At 42.7% G+C, this 6,000-nt stretch overlaps 1 long non-coding RNA gene across 1 annotated transcript in view; it reads right to left on the reverse strand.

Annotated features, from left to right (window-relative positions):
- Positions 1-5,915, reverse strand: part of LOC113463904 (uncharacterized) — a 32,747-nt gene extending 26,832 nt beyond the window's left edge. Inside the window, exons 1-2 of the long non-coding RNA XR_003388754.1 lie at positions 5,708-5,915; positions 4,941-4,997 (exon numbers count right to left, since the gene is read on the reverse strand). This is a non-coding gene — a long non-coding RNA (uncharacterized LOC113463904). The remainder of the gene's footprint in view (positions 1-4,940; positions 4,998-5,707) is intronic.
- Between the last annotated feature and the right edge of the window lie 85 nt (positions 5,916-6,000).

Genomic DNA, 6,000 nt, shown 5'->3' on the forward strand with positions numbered 1-6,000 from the left:
TTTCCAGTCGCCCCTGGACATCTGCCATCGATCGCCATTGCGTATTCGGTATTACCGAGGGTACCTGAACACCGCACTATGGACCACTGTCCATCATCGTCGCGCGGGCTACCCTAACGATCTCGTCTCCCTCGGCCGGAGAACATTTTTCAATTTATTCCTCGTTTCTCACGAGATCCGTCTGCGAGATTTTCGCAACAGTGAAGAGAGTACCCGGGAGGGTGCTCGAAACGGGCTACCGATACAGAGTTATGATAATTATTTCACGCAACCCTTGAGAACGAGATACGCGAGCGAGAGAATCACTCGAGGACTTGTTTTTTTTTTTCTCTTCACCTGAACCAGTACCCACTCCCGGGGCTCTCGTGTCTCGGCGAAAACAATAACTTGCATAATAAGCAGGACGAATAAAGAGGAACCTGTTTCTCGGGTGCCGAGGAGGGAGAGACGCGAAAGGAGACGGGGGTAGACGCGAGAGAAAGAGAGAGATGAATAAGGAGAAGTCGTCACCCTCTCTCTACAGGCGCAAGCTTAGCGCGGGGCGTTATGTCTCACGAGTTATGATGATCTTTTTTCCGGAGCCGCCGATACAGGTATGTTGAAATCTCGAGGCGGAAGGACAAAACGACGGACTAATAATGTATGCACCGTGCAGCTGGCACCGTCGTTTTGTTCTTCTTCGCGCTACAGGTTCTTGAATTTCACACACGTCGTTCGACGTAGGGTTTACCCCGCAGTTCTCCCTATCCTTGCGCCGAAACTCTTTCACCGAGCAACACGCTCTTTCACCGGTTCGCTCGGTACTCTTTTCCCGGCCGAGGAACCCCCTATTGTTTTACCTAGCGAGACCAGTTTTTGTTTCACTCTGTCTCTCTCGCCACGGCTTATTATATGCGCTTTCCGCGGCGCCCGATTGTGTTCCAAGGTTCGAGTGAACCCGATTCGCTCGCGCGGACCAGCAGGAGAAAGAAAACCGTGAGGGTCGGCTGCGAATCCGGTCAAACGGCAAAGGAGAGAACGATGGACAAAAAAAGCGATACAATAAAAGGGGTTAAAGTTGATACAATTGAGCGAGAAACGGCGACGTTGCACGCGTGATTTATTTTTACAGTCAGTCCCCCATCTCGCGCACGGGGGGTACCACACCCATTGTCTTTCACGCGCGCTTGCCAACCGGAATACCTTCGCGATTACTTAAAAACTCTATGCGCAAGCCTTTTTGTTCGGTGAAGTTCGTTACAACTAACGAACGCGTCGAGAGACGATTCGTTACCTCCCGATCGTTCAAGTGTTACGTTTTGGTTAGCCAAGCAGAGAAATCGCGTACTGACAGACACGCTAGACGTATTACGAAACGATATTTAGGTCGCGGTATAAAAATATATTTCATATCTTAAAAATGTCGATAATGTACAAAATAATTGATTTTTAGTCAAGTAATTCATTATAGTTAAACCGAAAGTCGACGTATGTCTCAATTTCTACACATGGACTTCGTGTCTCTGGATTCTCTTAAAATGATGATTAACGAAACTCTCATAAATATGAAAATTCTAGTTGATTCCGACACGACCGGATCAGAAATGGAGGTCTATACTTTTCTACGTAACAACGCAACGAGCAGACAGCGTGCGCCTAGGTTTGAATGAATAATTGTGTATACCGTGCGGGACTGTCGCAACTCGAAATTTAGTGGCACCGTACAGAACGCAACCATTAATCATCGAACCGCCTACTGACGCAACATCCCCTATACACCAACTCCGACACGAGATGGCATGTGACGCCATAAATTGCTAAATTAAAAGCCCGAAAGGATATATACAAAATAGTACCGGCGGGTCCCTCCTCTTTTTACACCACCCGCGAAATGGACCCAGGCATTGTTTTTCCTATTTTCTTATTTGCATCCGAATGACGCTTGCCGTAGTTTGCATACAGAGAGTACAAGGTATTGCGAACGGATCACACGAAATAATTTACACCTTTCGTTCATTCTACGTTGATTATCGTTGATAATTAACTCTTAAATCCTTTTAAGGAATTCCAAAAGTGTAAGTGTGAGTCTTTCGCTTCTGATGCAGTTTCAGTGACTTACAATTCTCAAAAATTCGTATCATACTTTCAAATCAGAAATTAATATTTTAAGACTGAAGTTGACAAATAATTTGTAAATAGTATAAAGCAGACTACGTGAATTGTAGAAAATCATCTATGAATGACAATTCCTGACACGTTTCATTATTAAACGTGTTCTCGCCGTCAGGAAAACGAAGAATCCACGGTTGCGTGTTCTCCATCGAAATTTGTCGTCGTTCTCCGTAATCCTACGTTACAGAGGGTCGTCACGTCTAACAAATCGGTTCGCGGACATAAATTGAAATGCTAAAAGCGAAATTGGGTAGGAATTAGGAAAAACGCCGCGAAATGGGACGATGATTACGCGGAGGAAAGTTGCAGCCGGGCAGCATTGACTCAGGAGGGCGGTTAGAGGGTCGCGCAGGGCGGTCGGTGGAACGGGGGTGGGTACGGAGTCGGAATTCTCTTAGCCCGCTTGTCAGGGGGTAGCTTGCGCTGGCCATCGAAGTCTATGGTGGAACACGACGAGGGTGAAAGAGAGGGTGAGAGCAAGCCGGGGTGGACTGGTGGGGCAGCGTGGCCCTGCCGTCTTACCGAAGAAGAGAAAAGGGGGAGGCTCGGCATAGGGAAACGCGGCGATGGAAAGGGAATGGTTACGGGGGTTGCGATGGTGGAGGGTGCTCCGAGTGCCGCGTAAATAACTTCCATCTTCGAGGGTGCAACCACCCCCTTTTTCCTCTGCCCCATCGGGGGATGGACCTCGGAACGGAGATCCGAAGAGGACAGAGAGAAGATTGAAAAAAGATGCGAAAAAAGAAAGTCGAACGAAGGTAAAGGGGGACCGACGGTGATTCCGTTAAAAGAGGGAGACGTAAAATATTCTTAATGAGCAAAGACTTTCAAGTATTGACTCAAAATGGCGGCCGTCCTTTCAAGTCGGCTTGTTAAGCATTATTCCGTGCCCTGCCCCTCTTCCCTCTTTTCCCTTCGCTTTGTGCGAATTCTCGTCCTCGCTCGTCCACCTCCTCACTCTCCGCCGCTTGCTTAGCGTGCCACGGTATCTTACGCAGGGACACTAATCCGTCCCGACCCCCGACTCTTTCGCCCGATGTACAAGACGCAAACAAGGAGGACGAGCAAAAGGACAGAAACCTGCGAAGAAAGGACGAGAAGCCGATGGCTTCGGCGGTAGCCTCGGCCGATCTTTTTGAGGTTTTTTATTAGGTCGACGAAGACAAGGAACCGAGAGTCCTTTCCACCAGTTTTTTCACCCAATGTCAAAGGAAACGGCTCACAATGGACTTGTTCGCCGCGCGGATGAACGAAAGAACCCCTTTTTGTTGCAATATTTACAAGGACCGAATTCACGGCGCCAACCACGTTCAGACGATTTCACGAGCACCGATGCGTGAATGCTAATTAAATTTTTTAAATGGCGGAGGGATCTCGATGTCTGTTTGCAAGATCTACAAACGACGTTACATATTTAAATAAGAAATCTACTACGATTCCCATATGTATAATTAAAATCCAATGATATCTGCACAAATCGAACAAACTATAGAATTTGATATTTTGTGAATAGTTGTACAGGAATGGCAGACAATACGCAAACCGAGAAGTTGAGTTAAATTCCGGTTTAATTTGAAATATTTTCCTACTAATCCACGATTCTTAATTCCGGTTAGCGGGAAGAAGGGTCGAACAGAACTCTCAAATTCTTTAACACTCTTTTCCCGGTGAATGAAGGCCATCGAGGCTTTTACAAAAAGGCTTTCGTACGAACGGATCGAGGAGTGGATTATTTAAGGGAGTCGGACGCGAGCGCGTAGCTCGAGGCTTGTTAGAAGTTGGCTTTCCCTTTGAGCCTTCGCGCACTGTTTCATCCTCCTTCCTTGCTGGTGAACCGGAATAAGGGTTAAAAATGTATAAGATAAGATAGAGAGCGGCGGTGGCGAAAGAAAGAGAAAAAGAGGGCCAATAGCTCGGGGGCAAAGGGGACAGTGAGACCGGTGGAGAACGCGAAACCGAGATAGAGAGAACTTTCATTATTGATCAAAGAAACGGAGTGTCGCTACCCTACCGAAAGGCTTGTCTTACTCAGCTTGCCTTCGGCTTCCCATTAAATATACCGGCGTCATCCAGTTTTCGCGACATCGCCACAATCCCGTCTTCCGATATCACGTCATATATCGATACCTTCGTTCTAGTACCACAGATCTGACAAAAATGAAATTCCACAAGAAAACTACTCTTTCTCTCTAGTTTTATATTTCATGTTATTCTTATATATATATTTATTTAAAGAGATTTTATGGCCTTAGCTATAATTGAAACATCATTAAGAATATTGTTTCCATTATTTAAGATCATACACAATCATGTGATATATTGCAACTAAATGTATTCTCACATGTATATGGTATAAAAATAAAGATATCTATACCTACGCTACTGCTGTTCGTTCTTACTCTTTCCGAATTATTTATTACCTCAGAAGCGCACAGTGAAATAATACAATTTTTACACTTATTGTTATTCACTTCACATAAAACCTCGTTTGAGATTGTTCCCCATTTCAATATAAATTCAGCAAAATAATTAATTCTAAATATTGACAAAGCTACGAGCGATTTTTCTCGTTAAGTAATTTTGTCAATTAAGATCGGAAGTTATTATAAAAGATAGTGCACGTAAAGGTGGTCTTGTACATGTAAATACAGTATGAAGACAAGATTTCATGAAGAAAGAGATCTTAAAATTTTAATAACTAATTACGATTTTCTTATAGGATTATGTTTTCTATCACTCGATATGCAATAATGTGTGTATGTGTGTGAAGATAAAATTTTCAAACTCACCGATGGCGTCCTTTTCAACAAGCGATTGTCGACGAAGTTGTAACGTAAGAACGATACCTATAAGGAGAGATTATAACTGAACATGAATTGCTATACGAATAATTTGAGACATGTACCAAAGTAAATTATATCTTGTTTGAATATTTTATGAAAATAATTATATCCTATAAAATATATCCATTCCTGTGAAAACAAGCTCTGAAAAGTCATGAAATCAATGTAACTCATCGTCAAGTTTTATTTTCAGTTATATTACTAATTTTAGATCAATTCAAATAAATCTACGAGTTATTACAGTACATTCCTCTGAAAACAAGCTCTGAAAAATCATGAAATCAATGTAAACTTGTAGCAAAATAGAACAGAATTACCTATATAAATAAAGAATTCTATCTCTGCTGCAAAACTGTTATTAATTAACATGCGAACATTTCTGACTGTTTGGCCAGAAAAGTACGGATTTTTTCAGTTCTTTCGTTACTTGTTACTGCATACTACTTGTATGTTACGTAACATGAATGTCACAAAGTTACTTTTCCAAAGCTTGTTTTCACAGGAATGGAATCAAATAAAATTATTTTATTTCATCGTGTGTAGAGACTTAGGTTTGCTTTACTTGGATTTATCTAAAATTACCAATATAACTAAAGAAGAACTTGACGACTACGTTGATTTCATGATTTTCCAGTTTGTTTTCAAAGGAATAGATATTATTTTGTAGAACGAAAGTATTTTCATAAAATATTCAAACTTGCCCAGTTTTTTACCTTTTATTGAAAAGATTTGTAGATTCTGCATCAAACTTGCCGAAATCTTGCTATTAGCAGATTTAGCTGGGTACTTACGTCTGTATGTACAGTAGCACGAAATAAATGGACTACGGGGCCTTCGACGCAATGCACTCTGTTCCACACCACTATGACCATAAACTACTGCTATGTAGACCGATACTACAGATTTCGCTTTACCATACTACGTTAAGAGACGTACAGACGCCGAGGAGAGATCTTAGAGCATATACTACTGGAGGCAGCACTCCGCTTGCCGAAGTGTAGGGGAG

Source organism: Ceratina calcarata, unplaced genomic scaffold, assembly GCF_001652005.2.
Source record: "Ceratina calcarata isolate Rehan_Ccalc_2016 unplaced genomic scaffold, ASM165200v1 scaffold185.2, whole genome shotgun sequence".
Taxonomy (NCBI): Eukaryota; Metazoa; Arthropoda; class Insecta; order Hymenoptera; family Apidae; genus Ceratina; species Ceratina calcarata.